This window comes from Macaca fascicularis, chromosome 8, assembly GCF_037993035.2.
Source record: "Macaca fascicularis isolate 582-1 chromosome 8, T2T-MFA8v1.1".
In the NCBI taxonomy this organism is placed as follows: Eukaryota; Metazoa; Chordata; class Mammalia; order Primates; family Cercopithecidae; genus Macaca; species Macaca fascicularis.
Window position 1 is genome coordinate 98,231,181 of NC_088382.1, and position 24,989 is coordinate 98,256,169.

At 35.8% G+C, this 24,989-nt stretch overlaps 1 long non-coding RNA gene across 2 annotated transcripts in view; it reads left to right on the top strand.

The window, feature by feature from the left end:
• LOC102139191 (uncharacterized) overlaps positions 1 to 24,989 on the top strand; it is a 558,779-nt gene that overhangs the window by 207,777 nt on the left and 326,013 nt on the right. The window lies entirely within an intron of this gene.

Below are 24,989 nucleotides of genomic sequence, written 5' to 3' on the forward strand. Positions count from 1 at the left end.
TTCAATTGTTTTCTGTTATATCAGTAGCCTAAAACCTGGTCTTTGCAAATCTACCATGGCACCATTCTAACCCATTCTCAATATTGCTATCTCAATGAACTTTTTCAAAAACAGAAATATGTCTACACTGTTGTCCTATTAAAAACCCTCAACACTTCCCTATTGTCTGTTTAATAAAGTCAAAACTCCATATATAAAGCCCTTCCTACGTGTCTAGAGCCATCTTTCTATGGTTCTCAGCTTAGATATAATTTCCCTTGCGAGCTTGTTGAGTGTATTTATTATTAGCTTCTAGCATCCATTTTATCCTTCCTTGATGAGACCAGAATGTTTCTCTCTCTCAGTGCATGTGCTATTAGGAAGGAGCATGTGACACAGCCCTAGGTCACCCAGAATAACCCATTTCTCTGAGCAATGTGATTATTTATGTATGATGGACACATGACCCAAGTCAATCCATTTCAGATGATATCTCAGTGCTTTGCTTGAGTCATTTGCAAAGACTCATAGAGTTGGGTTTGGTCTGATGTGATGATGCAAGCCTGAAGACACTGGGCCACCATGTGCAAATTAGTTTAGAATCCCCCATAATTGAATTCTGCATCTTCTATGCATGTTTTTTGTATGTGTACAAATTTATTTTTTCAAATATGTTGGAGTCGTGTTTTCTGTGACTTGAAATGAAAAGACTGAGCACAGAGTCCTGCCCTAATTGTGCTTGAGTGGGTCAACACTGCTGTCTGTTCTTAAGACCGTACACTATGCCTATGGCAATGCTGTTGTCACATTTCAAACTCGCCTCTTTGCTCACTCTATTCTAACCACACTAGCCTCCTTGTTGTTTCTCCAGCAAGAGAAGCTTCAGCACCTCGCTGCCTTCATAATTATTTTTCTTCTGCCTGAGAAACTCGCAAATATCTATGTCTCATTCTTTCCCAACAATAGACTGTTTCTCAAAGTAACATTCTCAGAGAGCCTTTCGGTGGCCACTGTCTTAAAAAAAATATAACTATGTCTCAGTCAGGCGTGGTGGCTCACGCCTGTAATCCCAGCACTTTGGGAAGCTGAGGCGGGTGGATCATCTGAGGTCGGGAGTTGAAGACCAGCCTGACCAACAAGGGGAAACCCCGTCTCTACTAAAAATACAAATTTAGCTGGGGTGGTGGTGCATGCCTATAATCCCAGCTACTGAGGAGGCTGAGGCAGAAGAATCACTTGAACCCAGAAAGTGATGGTTGTGGTGAGCCGAGATCGTGCCATTGTGCTCCAGCCTGGGCAACAAGAATGAAACTCCATCTCAAAAAAAAAAAAGGAAAAAAAAATTATATATATATACACATATATATATGTATGTATGTATATGTGTGTGTGTGTATATATATGTATGTGTGTGTGTATATATATTTCTGAACTCTAATAAGCCTATTTTTTCTCCTTACCACTTGTAGCCATTTAATATACTATAAATATTTACTTATTTATCACATTATTGTTTATCTCTTCCATAACACACTTAAATGAAGATGGAAATTTTGTGCATTTTGTTCACTGATATGTGTATTGCCTAGAAGAATGTCTCACACATGATAAGGACTAAGTCTGTATTTTTCAACAAATGAATACAACTGTTTTTGAGCTTCACCTATGTTCAGGCTCTATTTTAGATTCTAAGTCTACACAAGTAAATATGACTGGTATGTGTCTTTCGCAGATAGCATATAGCCTAAAAGGAGAAATGCTAAACAAATAATTATTAATTTTGTTTTAGCTCTACAAGGTCAAGGACTTTTTTTTTATTATTGTATCTACTGCTCTGAGCACACAACCAGGAATAAAATACATATTTTTTAAATGGTTGAACAAATTAATATCCTTCCTATCAAAATATAATCTATCTCATCTGGGTGACTAACTGCCTGAGTAACCTGAAAGAGCTGTAATAATTGTATTCTCATTTCTAAAATTGCAACCGTACCAATTGTCTTCCTTATTAGAAGAACCCAGGGCAAGACAAAGAGGCCAGGCATGTGAAAACACGTACAAAGAAATGAAATAACATATGAACAGGGTTATCATTATTGCTATTACTTTTATCACTTAAAATTTCCTTAGATAGAATTTATTATAACTATTTGACTTAAGTAACATACACTTTCAGTTGTAAAAATAACCTTATTATATTAATACAGACATCATGGTACTATTTGTTAAAAAAATATTTTATGTGATTTTTTTGGGTTAATCATCCTGACTATAATTGTTTGCATTTAATACCCTTCCAAGACATCCCTCTTTAGCAATTCTAAACTTCTGAACAAAACCCACAGGCTTGTAACACATGCAATCAACAGCCAATCAGTGTTTGTCAAAAACTCTATTGACAAGATCTTGTTACCATTGTTTTTTAAAGTTCTACCAAAACTAAATTGATCTTTTTTAAACTAGTTAAGAAAAAGCCAGTTTAGAAATTATAAATAAAAGTTCTTTCGTTTCCTATATAAAGAATATTTTACGTTAATAACTGTGTCATTCTTATCTTGGTTCCTCACCAAGAATATTATAAATGTAATTCTTGATCGTATCATCATAGTGAGTGTACATTTCACCTTTATCTTTCACAGAAGAATTAGTAATTGAATCATAATTCAATTGCTATTTGGTTCTTTTCTTTTTTATTTGATTACCTTTTATCTCATTTTCTCCTAAACTGATTTGTTAAAACTGAATTACTAATTGTTTTAATCTAAAAAAACTATTATCATTTCTCATTCTGCCTGACCTCTGTTTGTACTTGACAATCTTAATATTTTTTGTGTGTGTAAATTAAGAGTCCTTTGTACCCAAAATACATCTTTTTAATGCTTTAAATTTTATTAATTTCAAATCTTAGCAAATTATCTTAGCAAATATCCCTGAGAGGAGTTGGCAATGACAATCAATTACTGGCACATAAATTAATTTAATCTGTTTGTCTCGTCTAGCTAAGAAACATGTATGGAATGAGAGTTTGATTCACGTTAAAGAGGAAGTAATGAGAGATGCTTGGTTGCACGAAAAATGCTGGCGAAGGGAATACTTGGGTGCTTAATGTAGTCAGAGAGATACAAATGGGAAAGACATATTACAAGGAGGGGGAAAAGGCAGAAAACATTTATGAGCACAAAGGTAAACACTGACTTTAGGTTTTCTTTGCACTGTCTCATTTTTTTCCACATTGGCTAATTTCAGATTGTCTAGTTCTTATCTTTTTTGACACTCTAAGCCAGGCAGGGATAAGAAGAAAACAGTCAAGTATTTTGAACTTCCTACAGGATAAAGTTACTTGCTTGTTCACAAACTTCTCAAAGTCAAAATTTACAATATTCAAGAAGCATCTTCCTTTATGCATTTGCGTTTCTCTTCAGCTTGCTTAATTGTGCCTGGTCCAGCCATTATCAAACCCAGATTATCAGGATCGATGAAACTTTCTCCATCTGCTTTGATCATGATAGTCAATAATTATGGCACCTTGTCAATTGCACCTTCCCTCAGTTGGGTTACTTTTACTTCTTCTCCACTGACACTTCTTTATTTCTGACCTTCATTACCTTTGTATTTTTGTCATAACATACTAATGTTCCTATTCACCTGTATAATAACTATATTCACATCCCGTTGTCTATGGGAATGGGCCTTTCAGTATCTGATTTCTGTCTAATTTACAGTTTCAATAGGCAATCCTATGTATCCTATACTTTCATCATATCACACCACTTGCCATCCATTGGCCATGTTTATCCTATTTTATGCCTCTATGTCTTTACATAAGTTGTTCCTTCTAGCTACAATTCACTCCTACTCCTTCCTCTGGTGAAGTCCTAGTTATGTTCAACATCCAGCCCAAATGTTGTCTTTGCTGTGATATCTTTTCAGTACACAGATTATAGTAAGAAGAGTTATTTCTTCCTAACTCTGTATTCCCATAATACTACTGTATAATAATTTATGTTAAATTTTGTTTGCTGGCTCACTTTCTATTCTGTAAGTTGCTAGGTGACTGGGTTTGGAATAGTGCCTAATGCACAGTAGGTGCTGACTAAAATTTTGTTGAATGAAATTAGTCATCTCTGTTCAATAGTTTAGCACCCTAGAAAGACTTCACTGCGACAGTTGCAGTACTGACTATATTCAAGGAGTGTGCATGTGGTTGTGGGTGTGTGTTCGAAAATATTTTATATGCATGAACATTGTAGCAGGCACCATAATTTTAGGCTGTCATTAGGTAACTTGTACCTACTGAGAATAAATAAACAACAATTCTCAGGCCAAATGAGATGCATTAGGCTTAACAACTGGGAAAAAATGCACAAGGATGAACTTTCTAATTTTATTCTTTAAGTACAACACACATTGCTGGGATATCTTGAAAGTTTGCAACATCAAGAGAGGAGTTTGTAGGTTTTCAGCTGCTAATACACAGACCCTTATGGGTTACTCAGAACAGTCATTGTTTCAGGGGATAAATGTTTCATAATGAAGTAAAATCATTGGCAATTAAACAAAAGTAGGTGTACCTGCTAACTGCTAGGATGCAAATATAATGGAGCAACTGGTTCAACTGCTGTCCTTATGTGACCTGAGCTTTGAAGTATCAATGTCCTAACAAGAAGAAGTAGGAGGAAGAGGAGGAGAAAAAAGAGGAGGAGGAGGAGGAGGAGGAGGAAAAAGAAGAGCAGAAGGAGGAGGTGGAGGAAGAGGAAGAAGAAGAGGAGAAAGAGGAGTAAACTTTAGAAGAATTTTACAGATGCATGTGGAATAACTACAAATTATAAATAGGGTTTTTTTGGTATTAGGGTGTTCTTTATTAGTATTAGTAACAGAAATTCAACAAGAACTGTCACAGACTGAAGCTAATGTGAAGTATTGTTAAAAAATTTCCTTTGATTACATTACAGAATATATGCATACATTTTCCAATCTGTTCAAATATTTTGTTCGTATCTGAACCTACAAAATGTTTCCGTTTGCACGTTGACAAAGTAATTTTTCTTACTGTGATGCTGAACTCCAACATCTTCTGCCCTTCTCTGACACATTGTTGTGACTAACCCATTAGGCAAACTGCTGAAAAATGTAACTCCAGTCTCAAAGCTGTATTGGTCTGTGCCAGCCACTGCTGTATCTTCATTTTCCAATATTCTTATCAGTATTCCTTGAGTCATTAACTTGTCATATTTAATGGAAAGTTCTTGTCATAAGATTACTTACACGATTCTTTAAATTTCTTCTAAAATCTATTTAGGATTATGTCTATAGGCATTAGGTGTTCTCCACCACAGAACACAAAAAATCAATCATTTGATTTTCATGTTCATATTTTCATTCCTCTCTTAATATCTCAAATTAGTCTATCTGATTAATGTAGATAATTAACAGTTACTAATTAAAATAGTCATCATGCTGTCTTTTAGATCAACAGAAGATAAAAATAAATCATTTAAAATTTTTATTTTTAATTGACAAATAATTGCATACATTATATATTTATGAGGTACAATATGATCTTTTGATATATGTTTAAAATGTGAAATGATTAAATAAAGCCAATTAACAAATCTATCACCTCATATTCATACCATATTTTTGTGGTGAAAACATTTAAAATTCATTCTTTCAGTGATTTTGAAATGTACAATGCATTATTATTTATTATAGTCACTATTCTGTTCAATGGATGACTAAAGCTCTTTCCTCCTATCTAACTAATCAAAGGGTACAAATACATTCTTTAATATTTAACTGTTTAGTGTTATTTCCCAGAATCCTACAAAAGTCTTATAATGCTATATCCTATATTTCCTTGAAAATAGGCCAGATGTGGTGGCTCACGCCTATAATCTCAGCACTTTGGGAGGCCGAGGTTGGTGGATTACTTGAGGTCAAGAGTTCGAGACCAGTCTGACCAACATGGTGAAACCCCAACTCTACTAAAAATACAAAAAATAGCAGGGTGCGGTGGTGGGCTCCTGTAATGCCAGCTACTTGGAGGTTGAGGCAGGAGAATCGCTTGAACCTGGGAAGATGAGGTTGCAGTGAGCTGAGATCGAGCCACTTCACTCCAGCCTGGGTGACAAAGCGAGACTCTTTCTCAAAAAACAAAACAAAATGAAAACCATCCACCATTTTGAAGAAAAAATTGCATCTTATTATAAGGTTTTAATCCCAATTTCATACTATGGATTTCAATTATAATTTGTTTTCCTGGAGAGAAAGCTGCTTGCTTTCTTTAAACATTCAGCTATTAGGATTTGCTCTAGCAATTAAGTATTATCTCCAACTGTGTGACCAACGTTTACTAGCTGTGTCACCTTGAGACAAATTACTTTAAATCTCTGTTACTCAGTTTTCGTAGCAAGAGAATAGGGATAATTATCATACCTATTTCATAGGGCTTATGTGATTCTTGCATTTTGTAATGCATCAAAGTCCCAACAGTATAAAGGACTTAACTATTATTATTACCATCACTATAATTATTGATTATTTATACTTGCTGAGAGCTCACAGTATGCTCTGGAAATAGGAATAATTTTTGAATAAGATAAAATATTATCAGAACATTTAAGACTTTTTCCTGAAATTATGGCTTTTACCTACATCCTGGCTTCGCATCTAGAAACTCTTATAATTTGAGCAGATTAACTATAATAAAAAAATTCTCAACAATCTTACCCACCACTTATTGCAAATAAAGTTAATGCTCAGCTTCATTAAAATCAGCATTCCTCATCTGATAAAATAGATAAGGGAGAAAGAAGGTGGATTTCAATTCCTCTTCAGAGCCATTAACAGTAGAAAAAGTCTCATTCATAATGTACCTAATTGATACATTAAATGGGGACATGCTTATGGCAAAGAAGCCCCAACACGGGCTTTCTCTAGCATCATCCTGAAGTATCTCCTGCTCAAGAAAATAACGAGATAATGAGGAAAAAAGTTATTGTGTAATAGTCTTAAGCATGGAAAAAATAGATGACAGAAGAAGTAGTCCTTGAAAAGGAGAAAGAACATTTGCAATCCACTGACAATATGAGAAGAGAAAACAAATTATAGTAAAAACAACAGAACTTGAATGTGGAGTAGTCCAGATTCGTGATACTTTTTGCATAGAAGGGCCCTGTGGGAGGGAAACAAATAACAAAGTATCAATTACCCAAATTTGACCTCTCAATACAATTCCAGTTCCCTGGACAGGTGCTACCCAATTCCTTCATTTTTTTAAACAGAATGTTAAATCCCTTATTTTCTCCATGTGTCAGAGTGCAGAGAAATGCTTGTGGACAGTTGGAACTCTCTAGACATACATTAAAAACTTGGTGAAACCTAGACTGATTTGTGGTTTCAGAGATAATTTGTGAATTTTCTCTGCTAACACTTTAGAGGACATATGGCACTAACTTAAAGAGGGACTCTATACATATGGTGGGGTGACAGATAAAAGACTTCTGGAATAGTAGTGCCAAGATTGATGAATATAATAAAAACTTTTAAAAGTATAACATAGGTGGGTGGCAAGATGGCCGAATAGGAATAGCTCCAGTCTGCAGCTCCCAGCAAGATCAACGCAGAAGGTGGGTGATTTCCGCATTTCTAACTGAGGTACCCGGCTCATCCCATTGGGACTGGTTAGACAGTGGGTGCAGCCCACGGAGGATGAGCCAAAGCAGGGTGGGGCATTGTCTCACCCCGGGAAGCACAAGCAATCAGGCAACTCCCTCCCCTAGCCAAGGGAAGCCATGAGGGTCTGTGCCATAAGGAACAGTGCATTCCAGCCCAGCTACTACATTTTTCCCATGGTCTTCCCAACCCGCAGACCAGGAGATTCCCATGGGTGCCCGCACCACCACGGCCCTGGGTTTCAAGCACAAAACTGGCTGGCCATTTGGGCAGACACTGAGCTAGCTGCAGGTTGTTTTTTTTTTAATACCCCAGTGGTGCCTGGAACACCAGCAAAACAGAACTGTTCACTCCCCTGGAAAGGGAGCTGAAGCCAGGGAGCCAAGTTATCTAGCTCAGTGGATCCCACCCCCCGGGAGCCCAGCAAGCTAAGATCCACTGGCTTGAAATTCTCACTGCCAGTACAACAGTCTGAAGTCCACCTGGGACTATCCAGCTTGGTGGGGGGAGGGGCATCCACCATTACTGAAGCTTGAGTAAGCAGTTTTCCCCTCACAGTGTAAACAAAGCCGCCAGGAAGTTGGAACTGGGTTGAGCCCACTACAGCTCCAAAGAGCTGCTGGAGCCAGACTGAATCTCTAGATTTCTCCTCTCTGGGCAGGGCACCTCTGAAAGAAAGACAGGAGACCCAGTCAGGGGTTTATAAATAAAACTCCCATCTCCCTGGGACAGAGCACCTAGGGGAAGGGGCAGCTGTGTGTGCAACTTCAGCAGACTTAAACATTCCTGCCTGCCGGCTCTGAAGAGAGCCGCAGATTTCCCAGCACAGTGCTGGAGCTGTGCTAAGGGACAGACTACCTCCTCAAGTGGGTCTGTGACCCCGTGCCTCCTGACTGGCGGACACCTCCCAACAGGGATTGACAGATACCTCATATAGGAGAGCTCTGGCAGGCATCTGGGGAGTGCCCCTCTGGGATGAAGCTTCCAGAGGAAGGAACAGGCAGGAATCTTTGCTGTTTTGCAGCCTCTGCTGGTGATACCCAGGTAAACAGGGTCTGGAGTGGACCTCCAGCAAACTCCAGCAGACCTGCAGCAAAGGGGTCTGACTGTTAGAAGGAAAACTAACAAACAGAATGGAATAGCATCAACATCAACAAAAAGGACTTCCACAAAGAAATCCCATTCGAAACTCACCAACATCAAAGACCAAAGGTAGATAAATCCACAAAGATGAGGAAAAACCAGTGCAAAAAGGCTGAAAACTGCAAAATCCAGGATGCCTCTTCTCCTCCAAAGGATCTCAACTCCTCACCAGCAAGGGAACAAAACTGGATGGAGAATTAGTTTAATGAATTGACAGAAGTAGGCTTCAGAAGGTGGGCAATAACAAACTCCTCTGACCTGAAGGAGCATGTTCTAACCCAATGCAAGGAACCTAAGAACCTTGAAAAAGGTTAGAGAAATTGCTAAGTAGAATAACCAGTTTAAAGAAGAACATAAATGACCTGATGGACCTGAAAAACATGGCACAAGAACTTCATGAAGCATATGCAAGTATAAATAGCCAAATCAATCAAGCAGAAGAAAAGGTATCAGAAATTAAAGATCAACTTAATGAAATAAAGCATGAAGAGTAGGTTAGAGAATAAAGAATAAAAAGGGGATGAACAAAGTCTCCAAGAAATATGGGGCTATGTGAAAAGATCAAACCTACGTTTGATTGGTGTACCTGAAAGTGACGGGGAGAATGGAACCAAGCTGGAAAACACTCTTCAGGATATTATCCAGGAGAACTCCCCCAACCTAGCAAGACAGGCCACCATTCAAATTCAGGAAATACAGAGAACACCACAATGATACTCCTTGAGAAGAGCAACCCTAGGACACACAATCATCAGATTCACCAAGGTTGAAATGAAGGGGAAAATGTTAAGGGTGGCCAGAGAGAAAGGTCAGGTTACCCACAAAGGGAAGCCCATCAGACTAACAGCGGGTCTCTTGGCAGAAACCCTACAAGCCAGAAAAGAGTGGGGGCCAATATTCAACACTCTTAAAGAAAAGATTTTTCAACCCGGAATTTCACATCCAGACAAACTAAGCTTCATAATCAAAGGAGAAATAAAATCCTTTACGGACAAGCAAATGCTGAGAGATTTTTGTCACCACTAGGCCTGCCTTGCAGACCTCCAGAAGGAAGCACTAAATATGTAAGGGAAAAACTGTTTCCAGCCACTGCAAAAATATACCAAATTGTAAAGAATATCGACACTGTGAATAAACTACATCAAATAACGGGCAAAATAACCAGCTAGCGTCATAATGACAGGATCAAATTCAGGCATAACAATGTTAACCTAAAATCCAAACGGGCTAAATGCCCCAAGTAAAAGATACAGTCTGGCAAATTGGATAGAGTCAAGACCCATCAGTGTACTGTATTCAGAAGACCCATCTCACGTGCAAAGATACACATATGCTCAAAATAAAGGGATGGAGGAATGTTTACCAACCAAATGGAAAGCAAAAAAAAAAAAAAAAAAAAAAAGCAGGGGTTGCAATCCTAGTCTCTGATAAAACAGACTTTAAACCAACAAAGGTATAAAAAGACAAAAAAAAAAAAAAAAGGCATTACATAATGGTAAGGGATCAACGCAACAAGAAGAGCTAATTATCCTAAATATATTTGCACCCAATATGGGAGCACCCAGATTCATAAAGTAAGTTCTTAGAGACCTACAAAGAGACATAGACTTCCACACAATAATAGTGGGAGATTTTAACACCCCACTGTCAATATTAGACAGATCAATGAGACAGAAAATTAACAAGGATAGTCAGGACTTGAACTCAGCTCTGGACCAAACAGACCTAATAGGCATCTACAGAACTTTCCTCTCCAAATCAACAGGATATACATTCCTCTCAGCACCACATCATACTTACTCTCAAATTGACCGCATAGTTGGAAGTAAAACACTCCTTAGCAAATGCAAAAGAACAGAAATCATAACAAACAGTCTCTTAGACCACAGTGCAATCAAATTAGAACTTGGGATTAAGAAACTCACTCAAAACTGCACAACTACATGGAAACTGAACAACCTGCTCCTGAATGACTACTGGGTAAATAATGAAATGAAGGCAGAAATAAATAAGTTCTTTGAAACCAATGAGAACAAAGACAAAACATACCAGAATCTCTGGGACACAGCTAAAGCAGTGTTTAGAGGAAAATTTATAACACTAAATGCCCACAGGAGAAAGCGGGAAAGATCTAAAATCAACAACCTAACATCACAATTAAAAGAACCAGAGAAGCAAGAGCAAACAAATTCAAAAACCAGCAGAAGACAAGAAATAACTAAGATCAAAGTAGAACTGAAGGAGATAGAGACATGAACACCTCTTCAAAAAAATCAGTGAATACAGGAGCTGGGTTTTTGAAAAGATCAACAAAATACATAGACTGCTAACCAGACTGATAAAGAAGAAAAGAGAGAAGAATCAAATAGACACAATAAAAAATGTAAAGGGGATATTAACACTGATCCTGCAGAAATAAAAACTACCATCAGAGAATACTATAAACACCTCTACTCAAATAAACTAGAAAATCTAGAAGAAATGGATAAATTCCTGGATACATGCACCCTCCCAAGACTAAACCAGGAAGGAATTGAATCCCTGAATAGACCAATAACAAGTTCTGAAATTGTGGCAGTGATTAACAACCTACCAACCAAAAAAAAGCTCAGGACCAGACAAATTCACAGTCAAATTCTACCGGTAGTACAAAGAGGAGCTAGTACCATTCCTTCTGAAACTATTCCAAACAACAGAAAAAGAGGGACTTTACCCTAACTTATCTTATGAGGCCAGCATCATCCTGATACCAAAACCTGCCAGAGACACAACAAAAAAAGAAAATTTCAGGCCAATATCACTGATGAACGTGAATGTGAAAATCCTCAATAAAATACTGGCAAACCAAATCCAGCATCACATCAAAAAGCTTATCCACTACAATCAAGTTGGCTTCATCCCTAGGATGCAAGGCTAGTTCAACATATGCAAATCAATAAATGTAATCCATCACATAAACATAACCAGTGACAAAAGCCACATGATTGTCTCAATGGATGCAGAAAAGGCCTTTGATAAAATTCAACACCCCTTCATGCTAAAAACTCTCAATAAACTAGATATTACTGAAATGGATCTCAAAATAATAAGATCTATTTATGACAGTCCCACAGCCAATGTCATACTGAATGGGCAAAAGCTGGAAGCATTACCTTTGAAAACCAGCACAAGACAATGCTGCCCTCTCTCACCATTCCTATTCAACACAGTATTGAAAGTTTTGGCCAGGGCAATCAGGCAAGAGAAAGAAATAAATAGTATTCGGATAGGAAGAAAGAAAGACAAATTGTCTCCGTTTGCAGATGACGTGATTGTATATTTAGAAAACCCCATTGTCTCAGTCCAAAATCTCCTTAAGCTGATAAGCAACTTTAGCAAATTCTCAAGATACAAAATCAAAGTGCAAAAATCACAAGCATTCCTTTACACCAATAATAGACAAAGAGAGGGCCAAATCATAAGTGAACCCCCATTCAAAATTGCTACAAAGAGAATAAAGTACCTAGGAAAAGAATTTACAAGGGATGTGAAGGACCTCTTCAAGGAGAACTACAAACCGCTGCTCAAGGAAATAATAGAGGACACAAACAAATGGAAAAATGTTACATGCTCCTGGATAGGAAGAATCAATATCATGAAAATGGCAGTACTGTGCAAAGTAATTTATAGATTCAATGATATTCCAGTCAAGCTACCGTTGACTTTCTTCACATCATTAGAAAAAACTATTTTAAGTTTCATATGGAACCAACAAGAGCCCATATAGCCAAGAAGATCCAAAGCAAAAAGAAAAACGGCGGAGGCATCATGCTACCTGACTTCAAACTATACTACAAGGCTACAGTAACCAAAACAGCATGGTACTGGTACCAAAACAGATATATAGAGCAATGGAACAGAACAGAGAGCTCAGAAATAATGCCACACATCTACAATGATTTGATGTTTGACAAACGTGACAGAAACAAGCAATAGGGAAAGGATTCCCTATTTAATGAATGGTGTTGGGAAAACTGTCTAGCCATATACAGAAAACTGAAACTGGACCCCTTCATTACACCTTATACATATATTAATTCAAGATGGATTAAAGACTTAAACATAAGACCCAAAACCATAAACACACTAGAAGAAAACCTAGGTAATACCATTCAGGACATAGGCATGGGCAAAGATTTCATGACTAAAACACCAAAAGCAATGGCAACAAAAGGCAAATTGACAATTGGGATCTAACTGAAGTAAAGATCTTCTGCACTGCAAAAGAAACTATCATCAGAATGAACAGGCAACCTACAGAATGGAAGAAAATTTTTGCAATCTATCCATCTGACAAAGGGCTAATATCCAGAATCTGCATGGAACCTAAACAAATTTACAAGAAAATAACAAACAACCCCATCAAAAAGTGGGCAAAGGGTATGAACAGACACTTCTGAAAAGAAGACATTTATGTGGACAACAAACATATGAAAAAAAGTTCATCATCACTGGTCATTAGAGAAATGCAAATCAAAACCACAGTGAGATACCATCACATGCCAGTTAGAATGGTGATCATTAAAAAGGCAGGAAACAACAAATGCTGGAGAGGATGTGGAGAAATAGGAATGCTCTTACACTGTCGGTGGAAGTGTAAATTAATTAATCATTGTGGAAGACATTGTGGTGATTCCTCAAGGATCTAGAACCAGAAATACCATTTGACCAAAAAATCCCATTACTAGGTATATACCCAAAGGATTATAAATCATTCTACTATAAAGACACATGCACAGGTATGTTTATTGCAGCACTATTCGCAACAGCAAAGACTTGTAACCAACCCAAATGTCCATCAATGACAGACTGGATTTAAAAAATGTGGCACATATACACCATGGAATACTATGCATCCGTAAAAATGGATGAGTTCATGTCCTTTGCAGAGACATAGATGAAGCTGGAAACCTTCATTCTCAACAAACTAACACAGGAACAGAAAACCGAACACTGTATGTTCTCACTCATAAGTGGGAGTTGAACAATGAGAACACATGGATGCTGGGAGGGGAACATTACACACTGGGGCCTGTTGGGGAGCGGGAGGCTAGGGGAGGGATAGCATTAGAAATACCCAATGTAGATAATGGACCGATGGGTGCAGCAAACCACCATGGCACGTGTATACCTATGTAACAAACCTGCACATTCTGCACATGTATCCCAGAACTTAAGTATAAAAAAAATTTAAAAAGGAAAACATAATATTTGTCCATAAAAGTTTAAAAGCATTAGGGTAAAGCTTGATGTATGCTCATAAATTTAATACACCTGTGTAACTTGAACTCAAGTAAAGAAATTGAACATTATCCAGAAGTACCCTCATGAATCCCTGTAGTCACTGCAGCCCCAGAGTTAACCGTTATCCTGATAATATATGCTAGCTTACCTTTTTTTGCACTTTATGTAAATGAATTCATATAGGATGTACTATTTTTGCCTGCTTTCTTTAATTTCATATATTTGTGAGATTCATCACTATTGTTGAACATATTAGTAGTTTGTTTACTGCCACTATATGCACTATTCTATTAATTGACTTTGAGTTGTTCCCAGTTTGTAACTGCTATTACAAATCATTCTGCTATGAACATTGCTGTTGTACATGTCTTTCACAATAATAGGAATTGCTGAGGAGTCTTTGATTATCATTAAGATACTTGAATTATAAGGGTGTCTAGACCAGAAACAAGAATGCAAGTAAAAACCATAATCCAAAAATATTACACTCACTCACTCACTCACTCACTCACTTTCATTGGGAGTGAAGTATAAGATTGGAATTACTGGACATGCCTATTTTCAGCTCTAGTACAAACTACCAAACCGTTTTCCAAAGTCATTGTTTCAACTTACATTCTGACCAGTATTGTATTAAGTCTAGTTGTTCCATATTCATGACAAAACCTATTATTACTTGTCCTTTTCTTAAGTTATATACTAGTATTACATGGTGACTTTATTTGTATCATTCTAACAGAAAAATGACTTTTTTTCATATCTTCAATGGCATTAGAATATACTTATTTTTGATGGGCCTTTTTAAGCTCATTTTTTGTCTATTTGGTTGTCTTTTGAATATTAATTTGTATGCACTCATATATTCTGAATATTGGTCATTTGTTAGCAAAATAATTTGCAAATAACTTTTACAAGTCCATAGCTCCTAAACTGTCATCACATTTCTCAACCATCATTTTATATTTTTGATGCTCATGTTTTTAAATTTATTCAAACATTAGGTATTGTCATCTATGTTCCAGTTTGATCACTCTTGTAGGTGTTGTAAATAAAATAATGAATATCAGTTAAAATTCATGTTCTTGTGGAGCCTAGATACTTATGAATAGGCATAGAAAAATTAATGAATACATATTATGTTACATGTTAGTAAGTGGAAATAAGTGCTATGTAGAAAAATTTGCCAAGAGTCAGTGGATTGAGGAGAAGAGATTGCAGTTCTAAATAAGGTATTCTGGAAAGTCTTCCCAGAGAAGGTGAAATGACACTAAAGACTTGAGCACGGTAAGGGAGCGAGCTACTCACATTTATGGAAACAGAGTTCCAAGCAGAGGGACCAGAAAGAACAAGCTTTCCCTGATGAAGAATTATATATGATTTAGCGGGTTGACTGGTGGTACTCAAATATATATGTCCACACCCTAAGCCCCAGAATCTATGAATCCAACCTTATTTAGAGAAAGGTTATTTGTAGCTATAACTAAGTAGGATCTTGAGATGAGATAATTCCGGACCATCCGGTGGGCCCTAAATCCAATGACAGATGTCTTTATAACAGAGAGGCAGAGGGAGATTTGACACAGACACATAGGGGAATAGAAGGCCGCATGAAGACAAACACAGAGATTGCAGTGATGCAGCTGCGAGCCAAGGAACAGCTGGAGCCACCAGGCGCTGGAAGAGGCAAGCAAGAATTCTCCCTTTAAGCCCTTGGAGGGGTGCCACCCTGCTGTCACTGTGATTTTGGACTTCTGGCCTCAAGAATTATGACAGAATAAGTTTCTCTGTTTTAAGCCATGAAGTTTGTGGTAATTTGTCATAGTAGCCCTAGGAAATGAATACATACGGGGTGTTTGAATATACACAGGGCTGTGTGCCTGCTGGGATGAGATGTAGGAGGAAGTAGTAGGAGATGAGGTCAGAAAGGTAATAAGGAGCCAGGCAGATAGGTGGAGACCAAGAAGCTGTCATGTAGACTTTGGCTTTTATAGCAAGTGAGTTGGGAAGTCAGTTTGTTTGCATTTTGGAATGCTCCTATACCATAAGGATTCAAGGAGCCTGGCCTACTTCCTTTTTAGAATCAAACCTGCTATCCCTCTTTGCTCCTTATTCATTGGCCTGTTTCCAGCCCCTACAAGTCTACAAAAATCTGTTAAGCTCTTGTCATCCACTTGTTCCTGCTCCATTTTTCTTAGTTTACCTCTGAATCTTTTGTTCTTAAGTTGTCATATCTGTGGCTTTAAAAGTCTGTCTCACCCTTACTTCCTTGTCCTGGCTGAAGTGTGAACCACCCTCTAACTCCATAGAGATAGTGAAGTGTTCCACTTCAACCTCAGAAGTTTTCTAAGGCATCTCTTATACATTTCCATTTTAATATCATAGGTGAACTGAATTGCAGTAAAATCTCTGAGCTTCAGTGCTATTTCACAATCTAAAATAAGAACAACCTATTCTAATTTGAAATATAATACTACATCCATGGTTTCCCCATAGCAAGATGGTGCCATCTGGCACACTATTAGTGCAAGACACTGAGGTTTCATGCAACATGCATATCATTGGCATATATATACAAGATTTCATCCAAAAGCTGACATTTTACTATGATTAGTTTGTCAACTTACTATAACTCATTAGAATAATAGAAAAATATTATGGCTCTGCAAAAATGGAAATAATATAAGAAGAAGAGTGTCATTCTAAAAATTAGAATCAGTTATCCCAGACCTAGACCTCACTGACATCTCCAGGGTCCTGTGAAAAGATAAAGGCAATGAGGAAATCATTGTCTACAAAATTAACATCACAGTCATATTATCTAACAGGAATATTACAGTCTGCATCACAGTCATATTATCTAACAGGAAGATCATAAGCACAAGGTAAACACAGGGTAATTTTTCTTTAGCTGTTTTGCTTTTTCAAAGTTTTAAGAATTATCTTCAAAGCCAGAAATTAGGGGTGACATTCTTTCCCATTCAAAATCATAATTGGTTCGTCAACTCTTTCTTCCCACTTGCTAATATTTCCTACCCCTGACTTATTCAGAGCCCGAGCTGCAGCTAGTTGGGAGTTGGTTGGCCTCAAACATTGTCTCTTCAGTGCTTGATTTTTCTTTGAAGTCCTGAAATAGGTGTCATTTAATGAAGTTCCTAATTTCATCTTGATTTATTTGTCTTCAAATATGAGTCTTGAAAAATGCCAAAGATTAAGGGAAATATGTTAGGAAGAGAAAAACCACAACAGAAAAATTTATTGTAAGTAGTTCTATATAAATATAGTATTTGTTTAAATTTTTTTGAAGAAAGATAGCATTGTTTTTCTGCAAATAAATTGTTTGAAAAATACGATTATGGAAATAAACCATAGCCTATTTTTTCTAGAATGCTGTGAAAATAGCCAGAGGTGAAAGCTGATATTTCTAGTTTATGAAAGCTATTTTTTTTCTTTATAACTCTCATCTAAAGATATAGGACAGTCAGGAAAAATTAATAATTTTGTTAAAGTAGCAGATAAACAGCTTATAAATCTGTAGGGTTTTTTCTGCACACTCATATTTTTAAATAAACAGGATTAGAACATAAGAAAAGCATCTTGTAAAAGTTTAGTTGGTGCTGATATCCAGAAGACAGTAGATGTTGTTAAGCTTCATGTGTTTAAATGTTCTAGTCAGCTATCAGAATGATATAGTAGCAAAAGTATTAGATTCGTTTGAGAGATTGCATCATCTATTGACCTCATATTTTCCTGCCCTCTCGTGAGCTTATTTACTAGGTCATTGCCTGCACACCCTGGATTTGTTGTAAGAGGCAAGTATAGAGAACATAATTGTAGAAAAGAGAACTAAATGAATTTATGGACAGATCAAAGCTAATATATATCCTTTGTCTTTTAACATATCAGTATATCCTGATCCTTCAATTTTGGCATTCTTTTTCTGCAGCATAAGAGTAATATATTGGCCCAAATGTTTTATCAGGGAGAAATAAATGTATTGCACGTTAAATGTTCCTCTGGTGACCTGTTTTCTTTATTAAATTTTTTTTCTGTGTAGAAAAGAGAAATAAAACAAAGAATGAGTAAGCATTGGCATGTAACCACTAAACTGAGAAGATAATGGAATGAAAATATTTGTCTTTTTGTATAAAAATTGTGTAAATATTATAAGTATAATGTATAATTAAAATACATTTAGAGTTATAAAAGAAGGTCCATTGCATTGTAATAAGTATTATTTTGTTTCACTACTAACTATGGAATGAAAGGTAGTAAGAGGATTTCCATTGTAAAATGAAATAATGATAAAAAACCCTGGGGAGATGGAAGAGAAAACCAAAGTAGATATAATGTGGCTCATTCCAGGAGAAAAGATGGAACAGATTCCTTTTTTTTTTTTTTTTTTTTTTTTTTAAATCTTAGAACATCAGAGTTTTACTGAACAAACTTTGTTAGCACTCTCTTCGGTCTCAGGGTTTAAACATGCTCTTTCCCCAAGAAGTTCACAGCTCTGTAATAACTCTCATTTGTATTAAACTTTAATGTCCCTGAGGAAATTGCAGCCCAAGTTTCTCCTTTCATGGTCTCTAATTTAGCTAACAGATTTCTAGAGTTGAGTAGAGTTAAATTATTGTCCTGCTCAATTTATTGCCCACAAGATGACTTCCTCCAATTTCCAGAAGACTCTTCTGATGATGATAAGATCCAAATGATTTTTTAATTTTGGAGAGCCAGTGTCGGGCCTTTCTATCAAGTGCACAACAAAGTGACTGATATATAGTAGTCACTGATTAATTGCTCATTAAATAGATAGGTTGCTGGACGAGCCATTAGGTAGCTATAGTTGTTAATGTGTGTCTGTGTTCAGAATTACATTTTGGATGGACACTTCTCTCAGTTAATGCCATCTATGTCATCCCCTTTTAGTTATATCTTTCTCACCTCATTTGTTTTTAAAGGATTCCCAAGTGTTACACTTTCAGTCATGTCTGTCAGCAGGATTAAACACAAGAAAGCAATTTTAGGAGTTACAGTAGAGGATGTGGAAAAGAAGTTTATTCAAAAAATTATTTCAAGGAAGAGCTGCTGACTTGAGCTAATTGTAAAGTTTCATTGCCTCCATTATCAAAACAGAAAATATTATCCATTGTTCAATTAAGTAATGAATTTAAGTGTTCACAATCCCATAATTCTGAGGCTCAGAGCATCTTTGCTTCCTTTCCCACATCTCACTTTCAATTTTGAAAGGGAGCACTGCTACTGCTATCATCACTCACTTGGCAAAAAGACACATTTTAAAATGTTTGATAAGATATTTACACAATACTACTGATTCTATTAACAGACCAACTATAGATAAAATTTATTGAGCACTTAGTATGTGTTGGACAGTGCTCTAAATCATGTTACATTTTTTTATGAGTTAACTCTCACAAATAAAATATTGGTGAAGTAGGAATTATTATATATCGATTTTATCGATATTTTACATATGAAGAAACTGAAGCACAGATCAGTTATGTTATTTGCCTTGATTGCTCATAAAATACATATCACACAATTATAATTTGATTCCAAGAAATAAAGCTTCAAAACCGATGCTTTACCCTATACAGTACTTCTAATTTGGAGTACAAGAATAATTGAGATTTCATAATTGAGAAGCAGGAGTAAAATTAGTCTAGTCATTGATATGTTTTCTATGACAGTCCATGCACTCTTAGGAATTGTACATGTTTTATAATAACAACGACGATTTTTCAAATGCATTGTCTTTGATCTCTCACTTTTTTCAGCATGCATTAGCTCCCTGATGGCTTCCCTGTATGTACTATATTCTCCAGCTCTTAAGGTTTTAACTTCAACTTGACTCTCATTAACATTATCTTCTAAATTTGGAGTCTCAATGATTCTGTTACTCTGACTTACCAGTATTGTATAAGGTAAACACAGATTTTAAAGCTGTATTTCCTGAAATCAAATTATAATTATGTGATCATTAAATAGATATGTTGCTCATTATATGTTACTATTTAATGAGTAAATGTGGCAAGTACCATAATTTATCAGTGTTTCAGTTTACTCATACGCTATGGCAGTTCCAACTGATTATAACAGAGAGTATTACAAGCTATCCTCAGTCTCCTCAGTAGTCATACCCTATACTCATGCTCCTCTCAATAGATAAACACATGTCATTTTAAGGATACAACAAAGGTTATCGGGCATAAGTGGCTCTAACATCTCCTTTCTTCTGCTATTCCATTAACTTTATCATCACTCATTTTTATCTCTGGTCTCATAGAAAGTGGTAACTTCCTTCCTCAACCAACACTAAGCTTTCATACTGTTTCCCTGAACTCATTCCCTTCCTCAAAATTTCAGATTTGTTAATTTGCCTCTCTTTTGAATCCTATTCAAAATCTCCCTCCTTGTCATCATTTTCTTTTCTGCCAATAGGCATATCAAATTATATAGGAAAAAACTTTCCCACTCTGTCACACATCAACAAGCATCTTGAAATTGCAAACTACGCTTTCCACTTCTTTGCCTCCCAGAAATCTTTTACCATATTGAGAAGTTTGCTTCTGACTTTACCATTTTATGGGAAATCCTTTTATTAAGATTGATATTCTCATCAAATTGCTCAACTAACTGGTTGTTTTTCAGTTTTTGTCTACCTGACATCTCTGGTGGACTTGGCTATCGAGAAATTTGTTGTTAAAATTATTTTCTTTTGTATTCTTTGTCAACATACATATAATACTCATATTTTTGAATATTATAATTATTTTGATTATATCACTAGCTTACATCATTAAGGTTATATCACCAGCTTCTTCTCCGGATCTTCTTTTAACACACAATATTTACTTGGTTTCATCCTTGACCATCATCTCTTCTCACTCAAAGCAACCCGTTTGGGTAAGTTTATCTGTAGCCATTATATCTTCTATATCCATATGCTGATGATTCTCAATTTTTTTCTGAGAGTGAAATTCATTGATCTAACCTACTTTAGGTATCTGAACCTGGATATGCCAAAACACCTAAAATATTTATAATACCTTTATATGTAACTTTTGTAAATATTATACAATTCCATCTTCCATATTAAAAAAAAAAAACTTATCTACTACTGTGCTTGATGCACTATAGGAATGTATTCCTTGAAAGCTATTTTACTTACTGTACCTTTAGCAGCATCAGTCCCCCATTTTTCTGCCTTAGTATAACACCAACAGCTCCATATGGAATACCATGCCAAACCATGCTTCTCTACCTTGCTCTTTTCTGGTAGGTTTTTACTTATTCCTTTGAAGACTATGCATTACTTTTATCTGCTTCATAACACCTGTCGTAGTCATCTACTGCTGCCATAACAAATCACTACAGACTTAATAGCTAAAGAATACAAATTTATCATCTAGCAGTTCCATGGTTGGAAATCTAACTGGCCTCACTGGGCTAAAATCAAAGTGTTGGTGGCTGCATTTCTTTCTGAAGACCCTAAGAATGACCTGTTTTCTTATTCACTCAAGTTATTGGTAGAATTCACTTCCATGCAGTTGTGGAACTGAACTCTCTATTTCCTTGCTGGCTGTTGGCTGTTGTCTTACGGCTGCATTTAACTCACAGAGACCTCTCTGAGGTTCTAGAACATAGTCTCTATATCTCAGAAACAGCAGTGGAGCATCAAATACTTCTCATAATGTCATTTGTCTCATTCAGGAAATATTTGCTTTTAAGGACTCATGTGATTAGATGAGGCCCATCCTCACAGAAATATCTCCAGATCTCAAGGTCTTATCTTCAATAAAATTTTCAAAGTATCTTTTGCCTTGTGAAACAAAATATTCAAAGATTCTAGGGATTAGTGGAGGGTTATTATTGGGGGGATATCACTCTGCTTACTACAGTCTGTTCTCTGGCTCCCAAGTTTTAGCATCCATCCCAAATAGATTTTCCTCATCCCAAAGTCACTCAAAGTCTCAACCTATTATATTATCAACCAAAAATTCAAAATCCCATCTAAATGTCATCAGCCCAGAAGTCCCAGACTTCATTATGTATGTCATGTAAATTAGGTATGGGTGAGGCTCTGGGTATATCCACTTTGGGCACAATTCTTCTCTATCTGTGGATCTGTGAAACTAAGGAAACAAACTGGCTGTTCCCAAATGATGGGACAAGGATAATATGTAGAGACATCTCAGTTCTAAATTAGAGAAAATGGGAGATAAAAAAGAGCTATAGTCTGAACCAATTCCAAAATCCAATTGTATAAACTCCATTGAGTTTCAAGGCCAGAAAATAATTTACTGTGGCTTGTGACTCTGCCTTCTGGAGCAACTCCATCCTCTGAGCCGTTCTTTTTTTGTTATAAAATATACTGTGTGTTTTCAGCTAAATATTTATCTATTTCCTGCTTGTAGAATTTTTGGAATCTTGAATAGCTATTCATTTCAAATACTCTCTCTCTCTGTCTCTTTCTGCTCATGTAACATTTTCAAGAACTTTGTGAGTTTCCTCTGTACATCACATGGATTATGTTAAATGGTCAAGATGCTATTTCACAGATTTTCCCTAGATAATCCCCTCTTTATTTTTGGCTTTTGCTGAGATTATTCAGATGATGTCCTTAATCTTCCTAGATATCCTGTTATTTGATTGAAGAGATCTATGAATCATGCCCTCAATCTGGTAAAAAATCCTTTGTGTTACTGAATACTCTGAGCTTCTAATCTTTATGGGGCACCAGCACAAGATTATATAGCCATACTCTCAATCATTTCTCTAAGGCATACTTTCTGGATATCAAACCTCTTAAACTGAATTTTTTTCGTTCTGCATAGAAAATTTCTTAAATCATTAAGTCATCTTTACATTAGTTGAGTTAAACAATCATAGACTGGAATTAGACTTCAAATTTGGGATACTTATAATTCTCAAATTTACATTATCTTAAAATTATCTTCAGTTGAAATATTTGCCTAGTACTACAGCCAAAGGGGGAATAAAAGTTTATATTTAAAAGTTATTCCCTCGATTTATATTTCTTGTATCATATTTATTTTAAGCAGTGGGAAGAAACCAGCCCACATCTTTAATATTGTGCTTGGAATTTTCCTTAACTATTGCACTTATTATATTTCATTCATATATTTATTTGCACATTTACCTCTCCCACTGAACAATGATCTCTCTGTGAGCAGTGAATGCTCCTAGAAATCTTTGTATCCCAAGTACATATCACTGCTTATCATTGCTTAATAAACACCTGTTAATTGAACAAATACAAGTAATTTATCCAACAACCCCTTCTCCACTTCTATTCCCTCCTTGGCTATAATATTACAAAACTATTTCAAGATGATCTCTCTAATTAGAGAGGTAATTATAAATGTCCCAAATTTGAAGTTACAGTCCAGTCTATAATTGCTTCACTCAACTAATGGAAAACTGTATGAAAATTGAAGTTGTTTTACTTAAAAATGCTACATACTCATAAAAAAATCCTTTCAGATCAATATAATCATATTAGTGATCTCCCTTACAATAAGTCATGAATTCCCAAATAGAATTCTTCTCTTTTCTCTTAACATCATTTCCAAAAGGCTTTTAATATTTAGAAAAGAAAAAGAAAAGTATGCAAATGAGTGTCCTTTCTCATTAGAATTATTTTTTATTCACTATGAAATAAAACTTTATAATAATTCCCTGAGACCTTCTCTTCGTTTAAATGATGAATTTTATATTAAATATAGAATGAGGTCATCTTCTTAAGGGCAATTGAGCCATTTCTGATAATATAAGCTCTCAAAAGCTGGTACTGAATGTATTTACTAATATATATGGGACTGTTATAAGTAAAACATAATCATTCAAAAACTGACCAACATTGATATGTGTTTACTTGAGTACCAAGGAACAAAATCATATAAACATGAAACTCTTCCAAAGTTCTTTATGCTACTGAAATGCTGAATATCTGGACAGTTGAGCCATGTTACTCAAGAAAATGGATAGCTTGTGTGATGCATAAGATAGTTTAACACATACCTAACCGAGTGCATATGATGCCATCACATTTTGTTGATGTTTAAAATTTTCCCTTCATTCGAACTTATGTGGTAAATAAAACTGTTAGCGATGGAGTTATGGAATATAGACCTGATTTAAAATAAACTTTAAAATAAACTTTTTCTTTACCTTGAAATAGAATTGTAACTGAGAAAATTGAATTGTAATTGAGATTGTAATTGTAATTGTAATAGAATTGTAATTGAGAAAATTGTTAAAATGAACTATCATAGAGGTTCTAAATTTAGTAAGACAATATTTTCAAGCACATTAACTTTAATTTCATGTACATTCCATGATTATGTACATTATCATTTTAAGGATTGCTCAGATATATAAAATTCAAATAATTTTTAATAAAAAGAATTTTCCATTTTTTAATGAATATATCTGAAAATAGCTTCACTTGTTTAGTTTGTCTGATGTAAAATCTATTACAAGCTTTTTATATATTATGATATTTATGTTAATAAACTTAGTTAATGATGTTTGATGATTATACATATAGCAGCATTAAAACATATATGATGGTGGTTATTAAAGTGGATGTAATATAATCTGAATCCAGTAGAATGAAATGAAACAAAATGAAACTAACAAAGAAAAAAAAATGTATGGAGGACAAAAGGGTTTAACCTTTCCTTAGAATCAGTTAAATGTGAAGAATTAAAAAAGAATGTCTACATTAAAATGAACGTCTTTCCTGCTGCTGAATATGTTTCTCAGTTCAGAGGGGGTGGCATTTCATCCTACATCCTAGCTCTACCACAATCTGTTCCTGACAGGACCATCCATCTGTTTAGCCTGAACAGCCCTGCAGTTGCTTA